General features: G+C 49.5%; 1 protein-coding gene across 4 annotated transcripts in view; it reads right to left on the reverse strand.

Annotated features, from left to right (window-relative positions):
• Positions 1–15533, reverse strand: part of SEMA3A (semaphorin 3A) — a 446406-nt gene that overhangs the window by 154434 nt on the left and 276439 nt on the right. The gene's annotated exons all lie outside the window — the stretch shown is intronic.

Consider the following 15533-nt stretch of genomic DNA (forward strand, 5'->3'; position numbering starts at 1 on the left):
GAGATAAAAGCCACATGTTAAACAAGCTCCTTACTTATATCACTAATAACATCTGAGGGTATGTCTACACTACCCCGCTAGTTAGAACTAGCGGGGTAATGTATGCATACCGAACGTGCAAATGAAGCCCGGGATTTGAATTTCCCGGGCTTCATTTGCATAAGCCGGCCGGCGCCATTTTTAAATGCTGGCTTGTTCGAACCCCATGCCGCGCGGCTACACACGACACGGGCTAGATAGTTCGAACTAGCAAGCCATTCCGAACTATCTGTACGCCTCGTGGAACGTGGAATGAGTAAAAATCAGCCGCTTTTCCGGAATAAGCTGCAAGCTGTCTACACTGGCCGCTTGAATTTCCGAAAAAGCATCGACGCTGTACTGTACAAAATCAGCCGCTTTTCCGGAAACGCTACGCTGCTCCCGCTCCGGCAAAAGTCCTTTTTCCGGAAAAGCTTTTCCGGAAAAGGGCCAGTGTAGACAGCTTTTCTGGAAAAGCAGAAGAAATGGAAAAAAGTGGTTTGGATGGCGGGAGACACCGTAGAAGCCGCGGACTTCCGCGTAACCTGAGGGCTTAAAGAGCGCGCACGCTACTGGCCGCACGTGGCAGGAGCCCCCCGGAGACCACCCTTCCCAGCTCTGCCACGTGGCAACTGTGCTGCCCAGCCACCTCAGCGCAGGCATGGCAGCTCCAGGTGGTCGTCAGCCACCGTCACCCGGGGCAGGGGAGGAAGCCCCCAGGGGACGCAAACGCAGGGCCCCATCCTGGACCCCTAGGGAGCTGGAGACCCTCCTGGACTTGTGGGAGGAGGAGGAGGGTCTCCATGACCTGCAGTCCCGTCGCCGGAACGCAGAGCTGTACACCCGTCTGGTACAGAACCTGGCCCAGCAAGGCCATCCCAGCAGCAACTGCGAGCAGGTGTGCTCGAAGGTGAAGGAGCTGCGGCTGGCGTACGTGCGGGCCACGGAGGGGAGGGGAGCAGGACCCGATGCCTGCCCCTATTTCAAGAGGCTGCACTCTTTTCTGGGTGAGCCAGCCCCACAAGCCCCAGCTGTCCCTGTAGACACCTGCCAGCACCCCCACATCAACCATCCCACTGAGCCGGAGGAGGGAGACGACAGTGGCGGCACGTCAGGAGAGGAGGCCAGAGTTGCCACCCAGCAGGCCCCCTCCAGCAGCTCCTCTGTGGCCGGGGAGGAACCCACTGGTGAGTCTTTGCAGGTTACACTCCCAAAGGGCGGGGGGCGGAGGGCGGGGGGGAGGGAGAGCCAGGTGCCCGGAGGGGGGAGGGGGAGAGCATGTCACTCAGGCCACGTGAGCTGCACGCTGCGTAGCATGAGGCAGTTAGCAGCACGTGCAACCACGTGCAGCCTGGTGACCGAGCGGCAGGTGGCCGTGGCAGGCAGCTGCAGGACATGCCTGGGACCGTGCTCCTCACACACATTCGGTGGGACCAGGGGGAAGGGTGGATGCCGGCTGGAACCGGCCAGGGCCCCAGGGACTCAGCCCAGAGCCCGCAGCTCCACCAAGGGGTGCAGCACAGAGAACGGCACACTGTCCCATGCCTGGCTGTGAGGCACAGCCAGCTGCTCCTGGGATAAGCGCAACGTCACAGTCCTGTGACCGTAGACCCCCACCGAGCCCCTCACCTGCTCCCACTGCCTTGGCAGGTTCCCGGAGGGAAGTCCCCACTGTGGCCACACCTTTCCCTGGGCTACCAGGCTTGCGGGAGGGATAGTGGGAGGGAGAAGGGCCCCTGAGTTTTGCTGCAAGGATGAGACATCCCCCGACCCAGTCACCCTTCTGGTTCTGTCCAGGAGATATCCCACGCGAGGGGATCTGAGAGCCCAGACCGCCACTGACAGGTGTGCTCCCAGGCACTGCCGTGGGGATGCATCTAGCTCCCTGTCAAACACCACTGATTAGCCCTAAGCTTTTCACAGTGTCCACCGGCACGGAGTTCCACAGGTGAACGCAGCACAAGCACCCTCCCGCCCTGCACGGGGCCAGGATACAGACCGGTGCTTACAATACTTGAGGGAGGACCCTACTCCAGGGGCGGTCCTCCTTGCCAACATACAACACGGGAGCAGGAGGGGAACCGAGTGGGCCCAAGCCACAACTGTGCAGTCACCTGGGTTCCGGGGTGGAGGGCATGAGGTGTGGGGAAAGTGGACGGCCTGCCTGACTGACCCGTCCTTTCTTCTCTTCCCTGCAGCGGGACCCAGCACCAGACCCACGACTCCAGAAGCAGCGGCACCCCCAGCTGCCCAAGCCCGGAGGCCCAGGCTCCGACACCGGGACCAGCTGCTTCGGCGTCACATCACCGCGGTGGAGGGGATCCAGACCTCTATTGCGGAGCATGTGCAGGGGGACCAGGAGTAGCGGCAGGAGGGATGGGCTGTGTTCCTGGAGGAATGCCGCGAGATGCGCGCCACAATGGGCACCCTGACGGCACATTTAATACATGCCATCCACTACGGCATGGCCGGACCGTATGCCCCCGCCATCCCTCCCGGAGCACAGCCCATGCCCCCTCCTATCCCTGCTCCTCTCCCTGCCCCTGCTCCTGCTCCTGCTCCTGACCCTGACCGTGCTCCTGCTCCTGACCCTGACCCTGACCGTGCTCCTACTCGTGCTCCTACTCGTGGCCACCTCACCATGCAGGCTGCCCCGACGCGGTCTGCCCAGCGTGGGCAGGTCCGCTCCCAGAGGGGCGCTCGCAGGGGCCACCCATCCCAGTAACTGCCCCCCCTCCGTCTCCCAGTTAAAGGTCCCCCCTCCGTCTCCCAGTTAAAGGTCCCCCCCCTCCTTTGTAAATAAAAAGTTCTGTTTTCACTTGAATCTTGTGTGGTTATTGTGTTCCTCTAGTAACTGTAAAGAAATTATGTGAGATGCCAATTAGCCACTTCAATTTAACAGGGTTACAAACTGTGGACAACAAATTCATGACTCTATCACCGGGGGGGGGGGGAGGGGCCTTTTTCAGTGGTCATTGGTTTGCGGCGCATAAAGAAATACTGAGACTTTTCAGTAAAGATGTAAACCACAAACTATATTTACATAGCAACAAACAAGCAAAAATGGTTAAAAGATGCAGCACAGTACAGATTCTAAAACATAGTCTAGGCACAGGGAGGACGATTGTGGTGTTGCTGGCCACCTCAATACTTTGGTCCTTCCGGGCCTCAGGAGAGGAAGAGCCAGGAGATCCCTCGACGGACGATGACAGCAAAGCTGGCCACCTCAATCCTTTGGTCCTTCCGGGCCTCAGGAGAGGAAGAGCCAGGAGATCCCTCGACGGACGATGACAGCAAAGCTGGCCACCTCAATCCTTTGGTCTTTCTGGGTCTCAGGAGAGGAAGAGCCAGGAGATCCATCAAAGATGGCACTGACGTGAGCCTTCCGCACAAGTCCCAAATCCTGTTGGCTGTTCTTCAGGACAGGCGATGGTGGCCTAAACCCTAGCCTAACTTAAAAGAAAAACCCTAACTACGCCCGACGCACCCGACGAACAGACTCGATGACGGCCCTGCTACGGGGCTTGGGCAAACATGTCCACCAGGGCCTCTCTAATGCGCACCGCCTCCTGGCGCGCCTGTCGGATGGCAGCTGTGTCGGGCTGGTCCAAGGTCTGTGCCTCAGCTGCCACCCATGCAGGGAGGAAGGCCTCCCCACTGCGCTCCACAATATTGTGGAGCACGCAGCACGCGGCCAGCACCTCTGTTGCATTCTGTCCACCCATGTCGAGACGGGTGAGCAAACAACGGAAGCGGGCTTTTAGGCGTCCAAACGCCAGCTCCACTGGGTTTCGGGCCCGGTTCTGGTGGTTATTGAACCGGGCCCTGTTCTGGTCCGGCTGCCCCGTGTAGGGCCGCATGAGCCAGGGCATCAGGGGGTAGGCCGCGTCCCCGACGATGCAGATGGGCATTGGCACATCCCCGACAGTCAAGTCCCGCCGGGGGAAGTAGGTGCCCGCCTCCAACCTCTGAAACAGTCCAGAGTTCCGGAGGATGCCGGCGTCGTGTGCCCGGCTGGACCAGCCGCCGTAGATGTCCAGGAAGCGGCCCCGGTGATCCACGAGGGCCTGCAGGACGATGGAGCAGTACCCCTTTCGGTTCATAAAGTGGGCTGCTTGATGCTCCGGGGCCCGGATGGCGATGTGGGTGGCGTCCAGGGCTCCCCCACAGTTGGGGAACCCGAGGGCAGCGAAGCCGGCCATGGTCTCATCGACGTCGCGCAGGCGGATGATTCGCGGGAGCAGGACGTCATTGATGGTGTGGACAACCTGCAGAAGGGTGCAGAGAAACACAAGGGAACACATTACATACAGCCAGGGGTGAGTGTGCGCTCCCTTGGGTCCCCCCCTTGATTCCCTCTGTCCTCACACACACACACACACACACACACCCCAGGGCCCCCCTCGCCCCACGCCCCCCCCCCAGCGGGCCTGTGCAAGGAAGGGACGGCTGAAACCCCTGGGCAACCCAGCCTGGAGTCTTGGGTGTCCCTGGGCCTGGAGTGGAGCCCTCCCCCCATCCCACTCCCCCTGGGACTTACCTGGATGACAATCACTCCAACGGTGGATCTTCCCACCCCGAACTGGTGTGCCACCGAGCGGTAGCTGTCCGGTGTGGTCAGCTTCCACAGCGCGATGGCAACCCTCTTGTTCACGGGGATGGGTGCCCGCAGCCGGGTGGCGGTTCTCTGCAGCACGGGGGTGAGCCAGGTGCACAGCGTCATGAAGGTCCGCTTCCTCATCCGAAAATTCCGGATCCACTGGTGGTCGTCCCATTGTCCAAGGACCACACGGTCCCACCAGTCGGTGCTCGTCTCCAAAGTCCAGATGGGCCGGTCTATGGTTGGGTGCTGATGCCAGGCGGTTGCCAGGACCTCCCTGGTGAGGGAGTCCAAGGCGATCTCTGCCGCCTGGTATATGAACGCCAGGGCACCAGCCTGCAGCACGAGCTCCAGGCACCTGTGCAGGTCCAACAGGGGCCCGAGCAGGTACATGGCCACCCACGGCTCCATGGCAGATAGAGCAGGGCAGACAAAAGAAGACGCTGGGAAAAGCAGTTGGGGGCCAAAGGGTGGTGTCCCCAAAACTCACAGGGCAACCACCGACCCTGTGAAGGGTGCCAGTCCCTGGCAGAGGTCCCAAGGCACGGGAGCACAAGACCAACGGCTGCCCGGTGAGACCCCTTTAACCACTCGTCTGGATGTAGCTCCGGCCCCGCCCCCGGAAAGGTCTGGTGGCCTTTGCCCTCTTCAAAATGGTTCTGGGCTTTTGCTTTTCTGGAAAAGCACGCCGCCAATGTAGACGCGCTTTTCCGGAAAAGCGCATCGTTATCACGGAAACTCCGCGGCCAATGTAGATGCTCCTTTTCCGGAAAAGCTGAAAACGGAATAGTATTCCGTTTTAAGCATTTCCGGAAATTCATGCCAGTGTAGACGTAGCTTCTATGTTTGTAGCCAGTTTCATTTTCTAATTCTTTCTCACTTCCCCACAGTTGTTTAGTTTAACCAAGAGTGAGTTCTTTCTTCAGTCCAAGCTTTCACAGAACCACCTCAGCTATTCTGAGATATAAACACGGACAGGTCCACTTCCATGAAAATTGTTGTAAAAATAATGTATATTAAAACACTAAGACTGCATTTATATTAGGCTTTATAGACACCTTTCCTTCATCTCTCTGTCTTTCTCTCTTTCTATACATATTTGGGATCCAAAACATTTACTTGGTACTTTCAAGACATGGCTAGACTAGCAATTCACACAGAATATATCTGTAGTAATATGAGCCAGTTCTTGCTTTGGACTGTGCTTATATTAGCTGGGGCATCCAGAAAAATGGGGGACATCTTCCATAAGAGTTGGACAGATTTACAATCTAATTTTTAAAGCCCTGATTCTATAAAGTATTGAAACACACACTTAATTTTAAGTATATGAAGAGTTCCACTGAATCCAGAGGATTTATGCTGGCTCATAGCTCAAGATGACAGTAGAGAATGGGCCTGGAGAGTATGTTGACATCCACAGTTAAGGGTGTGCTGTCAAGCGGACATGCTCATGCCTCCAGATAGGTAATCTGTTTGGTGTCTTCAGAACATGCTACCCAGGATGACTTTCAATGAGGCTGCAATATCCAGCCTCTGCCTCATGGTACAGTAATCTTCTTTGAGTCCTACCCTGCCTAGATGGCATGTGGAATGCATTAGCAGACTATGCTGGTTGATATGACAGAGGACCAGTTGTCATATGACCCTGTATCTATTAGAGTGCTCACCAAATCAAAGGCATAATTGTTTTATGAAAATAAGGTGTTTCCCTTTAGTCTGTGGTCTAGGAAACCAATGAATGTATTGATGTAAACCACAGATCACTTGAGATATATGGTTTTGGTTTGGTGTAACACTAGTTTTTATAGCTTGGCAGGGTTGCAGCAGCATCCATTTTTGTACATTTGAAAATAGATCTCTGTCTAATTTCTGTGCAGTGGAAAGAAGTAGTATACATGCATATCCAAGGAGGATTAAAAACAAAATTAAGACGTTGTAAAACAGTATGCACTGAGACAAACCTTGAAGTCTTCCTTAGATTTTGCTCAATATTTCCTAGTCTTATTTATGTAAACTCATTGGTATGAAGAGGAGCTTTCATGTACAGGGACTGAGCCAAAAATTAGTAAGGAACTCAGGTTGTGCACCACACTTTTTACTGCCCTCTAGGTTCCTTTCGGAGGCAAGATGATATATAAAATATTTTATAAGATATTACACTTTTAAAAATCATTCTACCTAAGATTTATCTTCTCTCATCTCTTGTGTAACAAGAAGAGACCAAATCTTCCCATGAAGAAATAATTCTGGATTCCTGTTAAGTTTTACAATTCAATTACATTGCACTCCATTTAATTTATCTGCACTTTGTTTGAAACTTTGCTAATTTTCCTTTACATTGTAATGACTGATTCAGATGTTGATTCTCTTTGCTGAATGGTGAGTGATACTAATGACTGACACTCTTAGGACTTTCCAGTTAGAAATGCATTGATGTTACTTTTATGTGATAATTCTTCACATAATATAACTGTCAAAAGCCTTTATGCTTTTTCCCGCTCTAACTTTTTCTGTTAAAATTCCCAAGGGTGTGATTCTGCTCTCCGGGTACGTCTATTCAGCAGGGCTAACGTCATAGTAAGCAACGCAAGTTTACCTACGTCAACTGTGTAGCGGAAGTCAAAATAGCTTAATTCAGTTTTTGGCACTGTCTACACAGCAGGAAGTTGAAGGAAGAACACTCTTCCTTTGACTTCCTTTACTCCGTAAAATGAGAGTTACCATGAGTTGTAGTAAGAAGTCCTCTAGGTCGACATTCTTTTGAAATAAAGGCTTGTAGTGTAGTCGTGCTCTTTGTTATTTCAGAATAACTAATGTTATTCTGAAATAAAGCTGATTTGTAGACTTACCTGCAGTTACTCTGGTGGAATCAGGTGTGTAACTCCACTGAATTCCATTGAGTTACACAAATGTGAAACCAGCATAAATGAAATAAGACTCCATCATCCACCACCTCTGCTTGGTAGGGAACTGAAATGATGTGCTGCCACTTAGTTCTAATTATTTCACATCTACTGTTTCTGCTTTATGAATTACTTTATTTTCTAATATAATGTCTACTGATGGTTTCAAGTTATAGCACTGTTATCAGAAGTTCTCATTAAGGAACTGAGATACAGCATACTCAAGAGCAATTACATTTTCTTTAACACTGCCCAACAAATGTGGGTGTATTTTGACCTGAAAGGGTATGCAGAGATAGTTCATTCTTTCTTCCCATTCTGTAGTTGGCTTCTTTGCAGAAAAGATAAAGGTGTTAAATGTGAAACCACCTACATTGAAATTCTTGCCTCCAGCGAAATCAATGGCAATGCTCCAACTGACTTCAATAAAGCTAGGATTTCATCCCGAGGGTCCAATTCAATACCCATCAAAATATCCCATTGACTTTAGTTGGCATTGGATCAGGTTTCTATTGCTTGATTCTAATCATATGTATGCCACTGTAAATCAGAACTCGCAATATTGGAGCTGTAATATTGAAAAACTTGATATGAAATCAGAAACAGCCTTCTATTCACTAGGAACTGGGGCTGAGACAAATGAGTCTGAGGACATGAAACAAAGTTCAAATGTTGATCGGTTTCTCCCTCACTACAGCTCTCAAGTAGGGTGGTGTTAAGCCAGAGACAGAGAGGCTACATATTCTCCAAAGTCACATTACTTGTTTTTTCAGACTTTGCATTTATTATTCTGGCAAAGAATGTAAACATTCACTACCTCCTATGATGTTCTACACAATGGCACTTGCACAATCAATATAAATTAACTATTCTACCTCCACAAATTAATTAGTTTCCAAGGTCTTTTCACCCAACACTCTTGTTAGTATTCAGACAGTAGTCACAGAAGAGATGTAGCAATGAAAAGACCCATTCCTGGAAGAGCAATGATGTTGATCAGTTCTTCTCATTGTCAGCTATTCGTATTCATTACGTACTTTTGGTCAATATTAAAATAAACCCATACTTACAACAGAGGTTTGATTACAATGGCAGGGGCAACATGAGGAACATCTTTACAAACTCAGAGTAATTAATACTGATGTCTAAAATGCAAGGCCCTCATTCATTATTTGTTTTCATATTTTTTCATACTTTGTGGAAGCGCCCTGGGATCTGCACTGCCCAAGTCAGTCCTGCTTCCCACCGGCTGATACGCTCCTCCCCCAGCCCCCTCCTGGCCGGTCGGTTGGTTCTCTTCCACTTCTCCTGATCTTCCCCAGCCAGCCCCGCTGCACCTGCAGCCAGCCCTGCTTCCGGCGAACAGTTCTCCCCTCCTCTCCCGATCTCCCCCAGCCAGCCCTGCTATACCCAACCCCTGCCCCCGCCGCCAGCTCTACCTCCTGCCGGCCGGTTCCTCCTCCTGATGTTCCCCAGCAAGCCCCGCTGCACCCCCCCGCCAGTGCTGCTTCTGGTGGTCAGCTCTCCCCTCCTCCTACTGAGCTGCCCCGGCCAGCCCCACTCCCGCTGGTCACCCCCTCCTCCCCCCCCGATCTCCCCTGTCCAGCCTCACTCTGCCTGATCCCCTCCCCTCACCGACCAGCTCTGCTTCCCGTCGGCCACCCCTTCCCCCCTGAACTCCCTTGGCCAGCTCTGCTTCCTGCCCCCCCTTCTTCCCGGCCAGCCCTGCTCCCCTCTCAGCCAGTCCCCACCCCCATGAAGTGTGTCCAGTATTTTTGTAAGACTACCTGGTAACCCTACTCTAGGCATAAGTGAAATATGTGTCTGTGTAAGGTACCATGTGTGCCCAATGCATTCATGTGTGCTTAAATGGCCATGGCTGCAGCAGGGTGTCTTCCTGTCCCCTCCCCCATGTGCTCAAGACCAGCAAGAGCTGGCTGTGGGCTCCCTGCTTTCGGACTGACAGCAGAGAGGAGACCCCAGCCTCTGCAGCTCCATTCTGGTCCCAGGAAGCTCTCAAATCCCAGTAACTTGTGGGGACAGAGGGAAGCATTAAGAGGGCAATAGGAAGGAAGCCCCAGCCCAGCAGGAGACATGGGGGTTGGAGAAGGGCAGGAAAGGAAGCCCCAGAACCCATATCCTTCCTCATGAAGTTAATAGCAGTTTTGCATGTGCAAGGAATGCAAGTCCTGACTTGTGTTTACTACACTTTCTTTCCTTTGAGAATGAATTAGACAATCACAGATGTAGCTAATATGAATTGCAGTGAGTCATACACTGCGGTCCATACACAAGGCTTGATAATCTACTCTTTTATGTTAATTTTATGCCAGTTTAACTCTACTGGCCTTGGTGGAGTTTGCAGAGAAGTAAGTGTAACAGAAGAGACTCAGGGTACGTCTACACTACAGCGCTAGTTCGAACTAACTTAGTTCGAATTAGTTAATTCGAACTAAGCTAGTTCGAACTAACGCGTCTAGAACTAAAAACTAGTTCGAACTAGCGTTTTGCTAGTTCGAACTAGCAAGTCCACATTGAGTGGACTCTGTACAGGGCTTAAGGATGGCCGGAAGCAGTGCCGGCAGGGCATAAAAGGAGGACTTAGAGCATGGAGATGCTGTCTCAGGCTAGCCGAGGGCTGCGCTTAAAGGGTCCCGACCCCCATCCCGGACACACAGTTCTAAGGGGTGCCCCGCTTGCAAAGAAGTTCTGGCTTGGAGTGCCCTGAGTGCCCACACTGGGCACATCACACCACTCGGCCATCAGCCCAGCTGCACTTGCCGCAGGCTGCCATCTGGGGAGAGGGAGTAATTGGGGGGCTGCAGGAGAACTTCCACCCCCAGAAGCCCGCAGAGCCAGCCCAGTCCTCCCCATCGGGGGCTCGTACCCCATTCCTCCCTCACCTCCTTCCACTTACCCTTCCTTAGCCCCCCTTCTTATTGATGTACAAAATAAAGATAACGTTTCTTCCAACATTGACTCTGTCTTTATTGAAAAAAAACTGGGGGAGACTGGGAAAAGGAGGTGGGAGAGGGGAAGAGAAAGGCTGGGAGAGGGGAGGGCAACTAACATGATCAGGGGTTGGGAACAGGTCCCAGATGAAGAGAGGCTACAGAGACTGGGACTGTTCAGCTTAGAAAAGAGGAGATGGAGGGGGGACAGGATAGAGGTCTCTAAAAGCAGGGGTTGGGTGGAGAGGGTGCATTCAGAAAAGTTCTTCCTGAGTTCCCATAAAGAAGGACTAGAGGACACCAAAGGAAAGGAATGGGTAGCAGGCTTGAAACTAGTAAGAGAAAGTTGTTCTTCTTGACAAAGCAAATAGTTAACCTGTGGAACTCCTTGCTGCAGGAGGCTGTGAAGGCTAGAACTAGAACAGAGTTTAAAGGGAAGTGAGATAAAGTGATGGAGGTTGGGTCCATGGAGTCCTATTAGCCAGAGGGTAGGAGTGGTGTCCCTGCCCAAAGTTTGTGGAAGGCTGGAGAGGGATGGCACGAGACAAATGGCTTTGTCATTGTCTTCGGTCCATCCCCTCCAGGGTCCCTAGGGTTGGCCGCTGTTGGCAGACAGGCTACTGGGCTAGATGGACCTTTGGTCTGACCCAGGACGGCCATTGTAAGCTCAGGGCTCAGTGTCGGGGGTCTCAGTGGACCCCCTTGATTTTCATGCACACCTGGTCCTGGGTGGCCAGGCTGGCAGCTCTCCTGCCCTAGACGGCCACTTTCCTGTGCCTAGTGCGGAGATCGTGGACGAGGTCCACGATGTCCGCACTAGCCCAGGAAGGTGCCCGCCTCTTGCGGTCCAGGGCAAACTCCCGGGAGCCGCCAGCCTGGTCCCGGCAAGAGGGGGTGGGCTGGGGGGCATCGGGTGGGTGGCTCTGTGCCGTGCCAGGTGCAGGGTCTGCTAGCTGGGTGCTGGCAGGCTTGCACCTGGCACGGGCACCGTAGCCAGCCCGTGCCCCTTTAAGGGGTCCGGGGCCGGGAGGGGGGCATAGAGTTTCCCTGGTGTTGGCCAGAGTGGCCACCAGGGAAACCTGGGGAGGGCTAGCCTCCCACTAGTTCGAACTAAAGGGCTACACAGCCCTTAGTTCGAACTAGCTAGTTCGAACTAGGCGTTAGTCCTCGTAAAATGAGGTTTACCTAGTTCGAACTAAGCGCTCCGCTAGTTCGATTCAAATTCGAACTAGCGGAGCGCTAGTGTAGCACCTATTAAAGTTAGTTAGAACTAACGTCCGTTAGTTCGAACTAACTTTGTAGTGTAGACATACCCTCAGGCTCTTGGAATCAGTATTTACTCACTCCTGATTCAGGCAAACTCTTCTCATAGTTAGTGGGAGTTTGAGCAAAAAAAATGCAGATTTAGACCAACATTCTCTTAGTTTACAGTAAAGTGTCTTCCTGTGTTTTCAACTGTTTACAATCCAGAGCCCTCTTCAATTTGTATAGAAGGTGTTGGAAAAACTCCCCTTGGCTGCAATGGGATCTGGAGCTGGCCCAAGCCCATTACTGGTGACTATACAGATGCATTATAAATTCAGAACTGTGTGTCAGAATTTGCTTGCTAATCAAATGAGTGGGTTGCTGCTTTCAGAAATTCCCCCACCTCCATTGCTTTGTCTCAAGTTACAGTGTCTCATTGTGTATCTCCTAAGGATAGATAAAAGATGATTCAACAAGTATTATAGCCATCATAAGGGGACTTTTCTGAAATGTTAATGATGCTTCCCACAACATCTTGCTAGAACATTTCTTTCTTGTATCACTAGGCTTCTGTTAGTCAAAAAGCACTCACTTATCTTGTGCAGATTATGTATTTTGCTCTAACTACTGCATATACTTCTTGTGCCTTATTTTAATATATGTAATTTTGGAAATAGCTCCAAGTTAGACATCACTGTATGTCTGACCATTTGCTTAAACGTGGCTGCACATGGGGAAAAAAGATATCAACTCTCCCCTCCCTGAATTTTTTCAGGGAACAGAACAAATTCTATGGAGTCTCCACACCCTATCAATAAACAAGTGGGTGAGAAAAGAAGTAGAGGTTGGCAGAGCCCCTCATAATGCACCAAGCCACATAGTTTAGCTGCTAGAGGAGGTAAACTAAACCTAGTAGAAGGCTTCAGTGACATAATTCCTTGGTCTAAAACAAGTGAAAAACAGACAAGACTCTTCGCCCCTATAGTTGGCAGCAAGCTGCAACTCAACCTAGGTCCAAATGTGGTCAGTGTCCTCTATTTTGTTCTGAAAAGCAGATCTACAATTCCAGTGTTAATTGTACTTGACTGCCTAGATTAATACTATCCTTTGGAGTGATTCTGCCACCCTTACTCACAGAAAGTAACCCCTTCTAACACAAGTACTAATGTGAACAAAGGTAGCAGAATCTGGCCTTTAGAGAAAAGAATGTATTATGAGGGAGTTTAATAATCCCCTATAAGAAATGCCACAATCAAAAAACAGATTAATAATCAGACTAGCCCAGGAAAACCTTTTGTTGTGATATAATTCAAACTGTCACTATATATCACAGCTTCTTCAGAGTAGGACTCTGTATTGAGTTTTTCTTCAAGTAATTAATTTTGCACCATTTATTCCAATGTCCATTTAAAAAAGTCTAAGAATTCTCTGATTAGTTTTTGGATGAGAATGCTATATAAATAATTAAGGTATTAGTGCGGCTTGTGACAGCATTTGTCTTACAACGACATGTGTATTGCACATTAACAATTGCTCGTCATTTTCAAGATAAAATCAGCAGAAAAAACAAAAGAGAAAACGTAACTTCTATGGGTAAATGGTTACACGGGGATGATTCTAACTGGGACTATCACCAAGTGATCATTTTTTATTGCAGATATAACAAGAGCCAAATTTACACAAGAATTTAATCTTTAACAGTGTTATCCAAGCCACATCCATTTTTGTCATTCTAAAACTGGGAAACTTTTGCTTTTTTTCTACATTATGAGTTAGACAAGTATATAAGTGCACCTTGTTGATGGCAATTCTGTTATTGCAATTTGAGTGTAACAAATCATTGGGGGGATTACCTTATCAGTAATCTAAATACAATTGGACCATCATCTCTTTCACAGATGTTCAATAAATTCTAGCTTTCATACTTTTCTATTACCTTATTATAACATTGCCAATCACCAAATTCCATTGACGTCCACTGGAAAAAATCCCAAACAACATTTGCTTAGCTTTGCACTGATACATACCTTTTGGATTTGAAAGATAAAAAGTAAAGGCATAATATTTTAATTAAAATGTTTATTAATTAAAAGTGGACCTCCAACTACACTATATAGGACTTTCCTAGGATTTGTGTTTTAAGGCAAATCTCTTAAATCGAGGTGGGCAAAAGGGGCGCCGCGGGATGGATCCGGCCCGCCAAGTGGGTGGATATGATCCGTGGAGGCCCTGCTGTTCCCCCGCCCCCAGGCCAATTAAGGCTTGGGGCGTGGGAGCACACAAAGTCTTCTCTGCTCTGCTCCCGCCGTGCGAGCAGCTCATAGCGTTTAGAAGCCGTGGGAGAGAGCAGAAGCAGGGCGGGGGCAGAGTGGAGAAGGCTGCGGGTGCTCCCCTGCTCCCAGGCCCTAACTGACCTCCTCCTACCCTGTGAGGAGCATGTGGCGCTTTGAAGCATCACACGCTGCTTGCAGGGCGGATGCGGGGAGAGCGAAGGAAGCTTCATACAGCTCCCCCCGCTCCCAGGCCCTGATTGGCCTGGGGTTGGGGGAGCGTGACAAGCCTCTTCCAGAACATGGGTGCCTAGTGGGAAGGGGGGGGCAAAGGAGCTCCCCCACACCCTTCCCATTTAGGCCCTGCCCCTTCCTGTTTAGGCCATGCCCCTCCCAGGGTAGCCTGTGGCTACTTCAAAATTTTTTGAAGTGGCCCTCGAGCAAAAATTATTTCCCACCCCTGTCTTAAATGAAACACCTACCAGATTTTAGCAAAACAGATTTCAAAGCCACAAATATACATTGACTGAAAACATATACTGTCTTTAGGAAAGCTCATCCAATGTTTGGTTTCTTACGTTGGTATGAGCATGGAATAACTCAGGGTGCATCTGCACAGCAGGGCTTAACTCAAAATAAGCTACGCAAATTGAGCTACATCAATTGCATATCTTATTTCAGAATAGTTTATTTTGAAATTAGGATCATCTACACAGCACTTATTTCAAAATAGAGCACTTCTCTGACTTCCCTTACTCTTCATACAATGAGGGTTACAGAAGTTGGGAGTAAGAAATCCTCCAGCTTGACAGTATTTCAGCATTATTTCAAAATAATTGCCTGCTGTGTGGATGCGGTCTAAGTTATTTCGAAATAATGTTGCTATGTTGACATACCCTCAATATACTGTAGAATTTATATACAACTAAGAGTAGAGTTTGACCTACTAAAATCCAGTTGTATAGCAGTTCTTAAAGTGTTCTCTGTCCTAATAATTGAAAGAGTCACATGATATTTTAAAGACATAAAACATTTAAATGTTTAAAACCAACCTGTTTTCTTTTATTATGTATCCTTGTGGTCCCTGAAGTGAATCCAGATTATCGCTATTAGGCAATCATTACCTCATAACAACATGAACATTATTAACCTTTGAACCAGAAAGTGATGCCTTTAAAGATGTATTTCATGTATTTTGATTATTTCCCATTAGGCTTGGGGTATATTTTAATATAAGCTTTGTGTATCTTTGAGTCCTGCTATGGAAATTGAGATGATGGAAATTCTTTATATTCTGTATTTTTGATGATTAAAGGCATTTAGGAAAATTAGAATATATACACTATACATACAGAGTTAGAGGGCTGGCAGTGAAGTGAAGATTAAGGATTCTTTAGTGGCCCCAAAGGAATAATAGTCAAACTACGTAGGATTTTTTCTTTGAACAAATTCTCTACAACAGATATTTGGAGTCAGATTCTTTCCTACTATCTGACCTCTCCCTCTTTGCATTGCACCAGTGGCACAAAGAGGCCAAGAAGGA

Source organism: Pelodiscus sinensis, chromosome 1 (genome assembly GCF_049634645.1).
Source record: "Pelodiscus sinensis isolate JC-2024 chromosome 1, ASM4963464v1, whole genome shotgun sequence".
In the NCBI taxonomy this organism is placed as follows: domain Eukaryota; kingdom Metazoa; phylum Chordata; order Testudines; family Trionychidae; genus Pelodiscus; species Pelodiscus sinensis.